Raw genomic sequence first — 11,023 nt, forward strand, 5'->3', positions numbered from 1 at the left:
ACATTTAACAAATCAATGATAGTGAACACCAAATTCATCAGCTATTAATAAAAAGAGTTTTGATAGTTTGTATTCTAAAGATATGAGTTAAGCATATTATAAAAAAATTGTTTTATAATTTTTTTTTATGTTTTAATGCATTAAATACATCAAAATTATTATAAAATTTCTATTATTATAACACAAGTTAATTAAATTCTAATATAAAATATGTATTAAAAATAAATTAAATAATACATATATTTATATATAAATATCTATTTTTATAAGTAAATATTTGATTTTAGTAGTTAATTTTAATAAATAAATATATAACATAAATACAAAAAAATAAAAAAATATTATAAAAAAATTTAATACGATTATTCAATCTAATTCATACATTAAGATGACATAATGAATTTAAAAATTAATTTTTTTTATTGGTATAACAATATATGATTGATTATTTATGCAAAATTATTTTATACTAATAATGTATAATAATTAAATTTTATAAGTTTTAAATATTAAATTAATAATATATTTTTTCTTATTTTTAAAATTAATTATTTACTTAACATTTTTCAAAACTACAGAAAAAGATGTGTATGTTATTATAGGTGTGTTTGATACTACATACAAATACAAAATATAATACAAAGACGCTTTAGTACAAAAAATTGTTTGAACAAAAAAAAATATATAAATATAATTTAAATTATTACATCAGAATTTTTTTTTTTTGATACATACTTTGATGATTATTTATTTTATTATATTATAAATGGCATGCACTAATAATATTATATGTAAATTCTCCCATTTAAATTTTTTTAGTTATCGTCCAAAAAAGAACCTTCTTGATTTACGTCGTGAATTCACAATGTAACGAATTTTTCAAACTTTACAATTTTTTATTCCAAAATGTAACTTTTAAAATGAGGATCGGAGTAAATGTCTATTGACATCATGAAAATGTTATATTACTCTACTAATTAGAAATTCATATAAAATAATTGTTGTTTAATTAAAACAATTTTTAAATTATATTAGAATCGTTTATGCATTCTTTTAGCTTTCAATATATACATATAGATGTCGTTTTTCAATGAATGATATTTGATCAAGGTATATCTTTTTAAATTAAATGTATAAGATTAGAATGATAAACCACATTTTCTACTAGTTATACCATTACAAAAAATAGAGTAATTATCGACGGCAAAAATCGACGGCCAAATTTTTCGTCGATAATTTTCGACGGCTTGTCGTCGATAAAATAAAAAAGAGATGATTAAAAATAAAATATTAAAATTGATGACGATGTCGTCTATTATTTTAGTAACTTTCTAACCTTTAAATTCTATCGTCACATTACCGACAAAAGAGTGGTTGAAAATTTTTTTTTCTTTAAAATCGACGGACTAGTTGTCTGTTTTAATAATTAAAATATCGACAACTTTTGCCGTCGATAAATTTAGACGATAGAGATCTCTTTTTTAAATTGGACAGACGGTATAGATTTATTACATAAAATAGACGACTGGAACGTTGATTTTTATTTTAACTAAAATCGACGCTAGAGCCGTCAATTTTTATCAACAAAACATCACTCCCATGTCTGGCTTCCCGCGTCCTTGTTTCACTCATTTCCCCCAAATTTAACCCCAAACCTTTGTAGAATCAAAGTGAAGACTTCAGAGTGAGGCTTCTTCTTCTGCTCCAACACCTGAGAATATAGACCAGAGACGGAATCACAGTCACGTAGAGAGGTATAGAACAGAGCTTCTTCTTCTCCGATGCCTGAGAAAATCCGCCGGCCTCCGCCTGAGAGCAGAGCTTCTTCTTCTTCTCCTCCGCCGAACGCGCTGCTGCGCCATCCTTTTCATGTGAGTTTCTCTCTCTCTCTGTCGCTCGCGCTCTCTCTCTCTCTCTCACTCTAGCACATTGTGATTTGTGAATCTGCATGTAAGTTCTTCTTCTTCCACAGACTCGTCGTTGCAATGTCTTTGCCAGTCGCCGTCATTGTGAGCCCGATGCCAGAGCATGTCGCCTTCGCAGCTTCTTGTAAGTTCTTCTCTGTAAGTTCTTCTCTGTCTCTATCTAATTATTATATTTATTTTTGCAATTTTTGTATCTACTATTTTTATCATGAAATTTTGAATTTGCATTTGTTAAACTTAATTAGCATAATAAATTCATCACATTACTTCAACTTAACTAGTTTGTCACAGTTTTACAATGTGATTAGATAAAACAAAATCTTAAAAAAATAAAGAAAAACCACTTGCTTGCTTAATATTAGGAAAAGGTAGAGTACTAACTTAAAATTCAATTACAGATTTCAAGTAAGGAAAGTATTGTGTATTATTTAATTAGGGAGCCACTTAGATAAAGATGGCACCAGATTCGATGGTCCTAGAACGTTTGGACCACTTAATGGTCCCATAATAAAACATGTTTTTTAAGTTTTTTAACAACTGCTAAATAGTCTTTTTCTAAATTTAATTACAAATTAACTCCATATATTTTATTTAATTAGAAAAACTTTTTTTTTAATTTAAAAATTATTATTTTATCAATTATCTATTATGTTTATTGACAATCAAAAACAAAAAATAACGAATTAGATCTTCCATTGATTGTAATAAAATTTTTGGTCATTCCAATTGATTTAAGTTTATATTTGATCCGTAACGTTCGTCTAGGGGTGTGAAATCGTGTTTCTTTCAGAATCAATCGATTAGAATATCAAAACAATCAATTGAATTTCAGGTTTCCCATAACTCAATCGATTGGACTACAGGTTGTTATCACAAAATAATCGATGAAAATTGCAAGGTTGCAAGGTTTTCGCAAAATCAATCGATTGGTCATATTACCCAATCGATTGAACGATGACTAAAATGTGAGTTTTTAATAATTCAATCCATTACTTATACTATCCAATCGATTGAATACTTCATAACAACCTGAGGTATCACAATTCAATCGATTGGTTGTGTTACCCAATCGATTGAAGTCATCAAAATAATATGGGTTTCCAAAATCAATCGATTGGTTGTGCTACCCAATCGATTGAATTGTGTATTACGCCGTTTTAAATTTTCTTATCGTTAAAAAAAATTATTATCTTATTATTCATCTATCTTATCTTTAAAATTCTATCCTCAATTTTAAGGCTTTATACTCTAATTTTATCTTTTCCTTAATATTAACATTATAAATTGATGAATAATCTATCACCAATTATTTAATCCCACCATTGGAATCGTGTATCAATCTCTTTGATTATAAAAAATTTCATTATTTTTCTTTAGGATATCCATCTACTTAATTTCTAATTTTTCTTCATTTTTTATCCGTCTATTTAATATCCAATATTTGTTCATCATTTAATTGATAATCACAGTAACAATAAAGGTCCAATCAATTTTCTCGTGAATAAAATCTCTAATTTTGCAATTATTCGTTTCGAAACTTTATTCGTGAAATTGATTGTGTAATGAAAAAGTATTTTTTTTATCTTTTATTAATTCACAGACATTGAAAAATACAAAAAAGTAAATAAATTTTAATATTTTTTAATATTAATTAGCTAGCAATCAGGGACAGACCCAAAGGGGCGAGTACCAGCCTGGACCCCCAAAATTTTAAGAAACTATACTTATATATAAGATTTGTGTTTAAAAAATAAAAAAATATTCTGTAATTTAATAGTTTTATATGTATTATTGTTCACTATGCAATGGATTTATGTTTTAATTGTTTAATTCACTAATTTTTTTACCTAACTAATTTAATATCATACCCTCAAGTCTTTATACCTTTTAAATTAGTTTTTATGTAATAATTTCTATATTTATTTTTAAAAAAATATCATTTTTTCTTTTATATTAATATATTTAACATTCATATTTTTATATTAATAATAACTTACGTAGTTATATTTTGGTAGTTACATTATGTACTTTAGATATTATTTTCTTGTAAAAAAGATAAATTTTTCTTCTAAATTTACGTTGTTAAAAGAAAAATTTTATAAAAATATCTTATATCTTGTATTCTATAAGGGTACTGTGTCTTTCAAATAATTAATAATTTATAATTTATTTTTAAATTTTTTAAAATTTTTGAAATAATTAATTTTAATTAATAAGATATGTGATAATTTTTAACTAAACACGTTATAAATTATTGGTATTTTATAATTTTATAATGTACTATTGATATTGTTATATTTTCTTTATGTAATCATCGTATTAAAAATAAAATTGGCCAACAAAATTATAATTATATATAAATCTTTTAAAAAACTAACTCCAATAACTATATGTTAATTATTTTTATAGAATAAAAAAAATTATTTAAAACTTGGCCCCTCCATATTAATTCTCTGGATTCGTCCCTGCTCGCAATATTAGAATCTATTTATTTTTTGTAATGTTATAAGATGGAGTGTACTGAATTCATTGGACATTTTTAAGATGTCAGGTATATTTACGAACACTAAAATGAATGAGCAATACCAGGAGGACGATGACATTAACTAACAAGAAGAGCTAGTTTGTGACCAAGATATGATGGATGAACAGAATGAATTTGAACAAGATTTCGGCGATGAATTTAATACGCATGGTTTGGGTTTAATAGATAGCGAATTTCAAATTTCAATCGATTGGATTACATTACCAATCGATTGAATTCATAAAAAAACACATTTACATCACTTCCCAATCGATTGAATTCTCATACCAATCGATTGAATTGGAGTCACGTACAAATTTCAATCGATTGGGTAACAAAACTAATCGATTGAATTGTGAGACTTCGAGTTACTTTGAAGCTTCAATCGATTTGGTAGCACAACCAATCGATTGAATTTGGCAAATCCATATTGTTTTGATGAATTCAATCGATTGGGTAACACAACCAATCGATTGAATTATTAAAAACCCACATTTTAGTCATCGTTCAATCGATTGGGTAATATGACCAATCGATTGATTTTGCGAAAACAACCTGTAGTCCAATCGATTGAGTTATGGAAACCTGAAATTCAATCGATTGATTCTGAAAGAAACACGATTTCACACCCCTGGACGAACGTCACGGATCAAATATAGACTTTAATCGATTGGAATGGCCAAAAATTTTATTACGATCAATAGAAGATCTAATTCGTTATTGTTTGTGTTTTTTATTGTTAATAAACATAATAGATGATTGATAAAATAATAATTTATAAATTAAAAAAAGTTTTTATAATTAAATAAAATATATGGGGTTAATTTGTAATTAAATTTAAAAAAAGGACTATTTAGCAGTTGTTAAAAAAATTTAAAAAATATGTTTTGTTATGAGACCTTTAAGTGGTCCAAACGTTCTGGGACCATCGAATCCTTTGCCCCTTTTCTTTGGTTCGGAGAAAAAGTTAATCAACTCCTTTTGACTGGCTATATATATATATATATATATATATATATATATATATATATATATATATATAACAAATGTATTCATATAAGAATAAAACGACAATTGTACCCACGGAAGGTAGCTTCCGTGTGCCAAAAATATTCTAACGGACCAATTGTGTAACCGATACTCTTGGCATACGGAAGCCATCTTCCGTAATTATAATTGTCGTTTTATTCTTGTATGGGTACATTTATCAGCATCTGTATCTTTTATGGGTACAATGGTAATTTATTCATATATATTTAAGTTTTTAATATATGTAATATATCAAAAATTTAAAAACATTTATCCAGATATTTTTTATGATATTCTTAAAATAAGTTTTTAAAATACATTTTAGCAAAACTAAAATTTATAATTAATTAGCAGAATTATTTTAGTTGTTTTTCTTTTAATAAAAAAATTAATTTTAATACACTGACAATATAAAACAATTTTATACGTACATGCATCTAAATATTTGCAAGTCAGATATCAAAATTAAACTCGATAAATACATAACTTTTTAGTAACAATAAGTTTTTCTTAGGATTAAACTATATTTTATCTCACTTTAATTATATGTATTTTTTTTGTTTTCGAAGAATAGAAATAATCATGTGTATATGTTTTAGGAACAAATAAGTATCATAAACTTTTTAGAAATTAAACTAATATTATGTGTATCTTTTTTAAAGATTAACTTAACATGACAAGTTTTTCTCAAGATTAAACTAATCTTTTGTGTATTTTTTTTTAGAGATCAAATTGAAAACGGCTAATTTACTCTTTAAACAATTAAACCATTAGGCAATTGATGTAACATACACCACACATCTAAAGAAAGACATTTCACATTCTCACTTTAAAATTGGAAGACATTGTAACTGTACCTGAAAAAGCACAAAAGGCTGCTTCTACTTATTGGACACTATCCTAGTTTCATGCTATACTGTACAGATCAGAATACAAGTACAAAATTACATGACATTCATAAAACAAGAAAATATATCATCTTTATGTGGTGGTGGGAGTGGTAGCTGTAATGTAATTTGTCTCCATGACCATGATCATGTCACCCTTCAGTATTCTGAGAACCTAATACAAGCAAAAAAACAAACAAAAGATTTAGGATTACAGCATGTAGCTGATTAAATGAAAGTAAAAACTTGCTTAGAAACATGATGGTTTTGTTCACCTGTGACATGCGTGGTCTGGAATAAGGATCTCTCCTCATGCATAATGAAGCTGCATGAAGCATGCAATAGACCTCATTTTCTGCATAGTTATTTGCCAATCTCGGATCAATTAGTTCCTCAATTGCATATTCTGCTAGCAATGGTCGTGCCTTCATAATACAAGTTTCATATTAACATTTATACTCTTGAAATGATGCAAAGATCCTACATAATATAAGGTGACTATTCACATGCAGTTGTCTTCATCTGAAGATAATAGTTAAGAAATGTTAAAAATCATCTTTGCATGAAGACAACTCCACGTGAATTTTCACCAATATATTAATAGTCCTCCCTTAACTCACCCATTCAGTAAGACATTGCTGCCCCTTCGGCCTGCTAAGATCAACAGCTTTTCGTCCGGTAACAAGCTCCACCAATACCACCCCAAAGGAGTAAACATCAGCCTTTTCTGTTATTTGGCCGCTTTGAGCATATTCAGGAGCCAAATACCTAAAAACAGAACAGAATATCAACAAATTAGAGCATAGTTAGTTGCATGTTTGTTATATTACAATGACAAGTTAGATGATGAAAAACTAATTACCCAAATGTTCCAATCACTCTAGTTTCCACACCAGTGTCTCTATGTTGCTGCCACCTTGCTAGCCCAAAATCACCAACCTTGCATTGCACAATTCAACACAATGTTCTCATGAAAAAAGAAACTGCAGAGCATGATGTGCTAAAGTTCTTCCTTTTCACCTACCAGTGGCTCAAAATCATGGGTGATAAGAATGTTATTCGGCCGCATGTCACGGTGGATAATGCAGCCTACTCTGCACTCCTCATGAAGATATCTCAAGCCCCTAGCAGCTCCAACGGCAATTCTTTGACGTGCTGACCATTCTAATGGTTCCTGTTTTTTCCCTGAAAAAATAATGTCAGTTTACAATTATATGAACTTAGCATCTAGAATTACTTCAATAAGTTCAATCCAACTCAAAAGTTAGAAGCAGAAGCAAGTAAAATTACCATATGAGTGTCCAAAGATCCATTACATATGTACTCATAAACCAGCAACCTTCTCTTATTCTCAATACAGAATCCAATGAGCATTATGCTGAGCACAGCTGAGGACTTCAACCTCTGAGCAAAATTCAACATCACCCTGAGAACTAGCGAGTTTATGCTGCTTCACAGAAATGATTTGTCCATCAGGTAAGACCCCTCTGTGAACAGAACCAAATCCCCCTTCTGCCAAGAAATTAGCTTGAGAGAATCCACTCGTAGCGAGTACTCGGCATAGCTGAACCACCTTGGAGGTTTCCCAAAAACAGGAGCCTTGTGTTGACATATTGAACACAATGGAGGTGGAGCAGGTGGAGCATTTCTTGATAATGTTATTGCTTCTCTTACATTTCCATTCAAATCCCGCTCACTCATGGCTTGAGATCTCCATTTCAGCTTCTCTTTCTAGCCTTGAGAACTTTTCCATCAAAGCTCTAGCTGTGGATGTTTGATTCTTGCTATGGCATCCTTCTTCTCTGCATTGAGATGATTGTTTGCATAAAAGTAAATCTTTGATCCATGGTTGGAATCTCAAGGTTGCTGAGGATAGGGACAACTTTTCGCTGTCCGAGTCTGAACTAGCATCAACAACTTCATTTTGTTTAATAGTTTCCTCTTTCTTTGACTCACCATTATTCATCTCAGAAACAAAGAATGGTGAAGTTCCAGGATCAGAGCTTGAAACAGATGAAGTACCGGCTTCAGTCGCCGTAGAAGGCGTCCCTACATCTGGACTACTAGTTGGGGTGACAACTGCTCCTTTTATGGAACTCAAAGAATCATTCTTATTCTTGGCTTGTCTTCCAAGCTTCCCATCTTGCTTGGAATGTAATGGAGCTGCTTCTTCAAGATCCTTCTTTTGTGATCCATTCAAATTCAACCGGAGCACTTTCGCTTGGGATTGTTTCATAACAACAATGTTGCAATGCAGCTCTTCCATACACTGCTTTTCTTCTTGTTTTAGCTGCCTGCAAAGAAAGCAAAACCAAAATAAATACCAAAGGCAAAAGACTATCATCTCAGATCAATAAAATTGTAAACCAGGAGTTAAGAATTCATCAATTTTGTTATCACTAATTACTTGTCTAATACAACCCAATTGGCTTGGGCCTTTCTAGCTTCTGCAGCCACTGCTCCACAAGGTGATCCGGAAACAATTTTAATCTTGACATTTATCTGTTGAACAAGGAAAACAGTTTTAAAATAATGATACTGAAACAGCATCAAAGATGAACCTAACAATACATACATCAAAGGATTCTAACCTTATTTGGATCATAGATGTCATGGAGCTGAAGAATCATCTGAGAGAAAGAATCAGTAATCTCACTCTTCTGCTCTGAACTAGTTGGTGAATGAGATTTCTTTTGGGTGTTGGCACAGTCACCGGCAAACGTTGGAAAACCCCATAATCTTCTTCCTACATATTTGCACAAAAATATTGGTAAAAGATACCAAACAAAATAGTTATGTTTCAAAATTCTCAATCAAGAACAATAACAACTTGAATGCTAGAACCTGTGAGTGCCACATAGGACAGCATCTAAACTATTCAGTACTTTGTAAAAGAGAAGTATTATCTGACAAAAAGGAAAGAAAGCACAGAAACAATGAGCATATGGAAGCAAATAGAAGGTTTACCAAAACTTTGTGAAGAAGGCACAACCACTATTAGTGTAATGCAATCCCCAGGTTGAACAACATGAGTCAGAGACCAAACAAGTGCTGTCTTTGGAATTTCCTTTGATGCCTTAACAGCAACAATAACCTTCTCAACACCATCTGAACTTTTTTCTTCCTTCCCTCGCTTATGCTGTTCTCGACTCATCACCACCACCACCACCAACAATCCCACAAAAAGCTACAACAGGTTTCAGTGAATAACCATCAAAGACATGTATTTGTATATCCTAAACAAGAAGTTGGAGAAGCATATCAGATGAACATGATCAAAGTCACTCCTTTGGCCCCACCCCACCTTTTCAATCATCAAGCAATAGCAGAGAAACCAGTAATAAGACCCTTTTAATCAAATGCAAACAAACCCTCTTTTTAACTTCCTCATGAACTTGATTTTTCTTCACTCAAGAACAAGATGGTTTCTGCATGTAGCTAGGTTCCCAAAATAGTATCAAATCCGTGAAGAATCCATGTGACCATTTTGGCTCAGAAAGCAACATGCTGCATTCCCCAGCTCACAGTGCAATGTAGATTTCAAGTGTGAGAAAAAAGAAATCCATGAAGATTGAAAAGCACTGCTCACTGAACCAAAGAACATGCCTTTTCAGTTTTGCATTGGCTTTGCCTTTGAGCCTTCAAATCAACCTCCAAGTCAAAACATGGATCCAACTAGCTGGATTTAGTGTTGACATGACCTTAGAGGAACCCCTCTACACCAAAAGAAACAGTAACCATGAGTTTCAATTGCCACTGATATGACTTAAGATAAAGGTTATTTTAGCTCTCAGCCACTCAAAGTTCAGTACTAGTTTTTTCACTCTGCACAGTCCCAAATGTCATTTCAATTAAAAAGTAGAAAAACAGTGAATTGGATGAATGAAGAAAAAGAATAAATCCAAAACAATGTGAGAGACAAGCCACAAGAAAGAACTGGTAACTGACATCTTGTTGATTTAGAAGATACAGAAACATAATTTGGCAACTATCAAACAAAGAAGAGAAAAAAGACACTAGGGATGAGATCCAAACCTTTCTTTTTCTCTATTATCATATATTGTTTTTCTATCACTCTACTCTATTGGACATTGAACATTAAGCTAAAAAATAAGAATACAAAACAAAGATATCAACATATCATACACTTTTCTGTGGGTAAAAAACCTAAACAAGTTAAAGGGAGATCAATTTGACACAAATAAGCCAAAGCAAAATCTGATTCATCAATCAACCAAATGACATTTCTATATAGTTCGAACTAAATAGGTTCGAACTCACTTTGCACATAATTCGAACCAAATAAGTTCGAATTACACGTATAAACCAAAGCAACATAATTCGAACCAAATTGATTCGAACCCTAACTTGATAATTCGAACCTAATAGGTTCGAATTACACTGAGCATATTTCGTACCAGAGTGGTTCGAATTAGTGAGGACCAGAGCTGTATATATATGGTCTGAACGTCAGTTGCTTTCATTAGAGGTGGTTTACATGGCTAGTGAGGAGAGTTTCGCAGTGTTGGTTCACCACAGAGGATCCATTAAGAAGAAAACTCGTTCCGGTGTGAAGTTCACTGATAAGGATCTTCTCTGTATTATCGTCACGCCTACGACGAGGTATGAGGACCTTGTTAGCTCTGTACTGCTGAAAC

At 30.9% G+C, this 11,023-nt stretch overlaps 1 pseudogene; it reads right to left on the bottom strand.

The window, feature by feature from the left end:
• Positions 1-6,280: 6,280 nt before the first annotated feature.
• On the bottom strand, positions 6,281-10,233 carry LOC112758720 (inactive protein kinase SELMODRAFT_444075-like; annotated as a pseudogene).
• Between the last annotated feature and the right edge of the window lie 790 nt (positions 10,234-11,023).

The sequence above is a fragment of the Arachis hypogaea genome, chromosome 16, assembly GCF_003086295.3.
Source record: "Arachis hypogaea cultivar Tifrunner chromosome 16, arahy.Tifrunner.gnm2.J5K5, whole genome shotgun sequence".
Taxonomy (NCBI): Eukaryota; Viridiplantae; Streptophyta; class Magnoliopsida; order Fabales; family Fabaceae; genus Arachis; species Arachis hypogaea.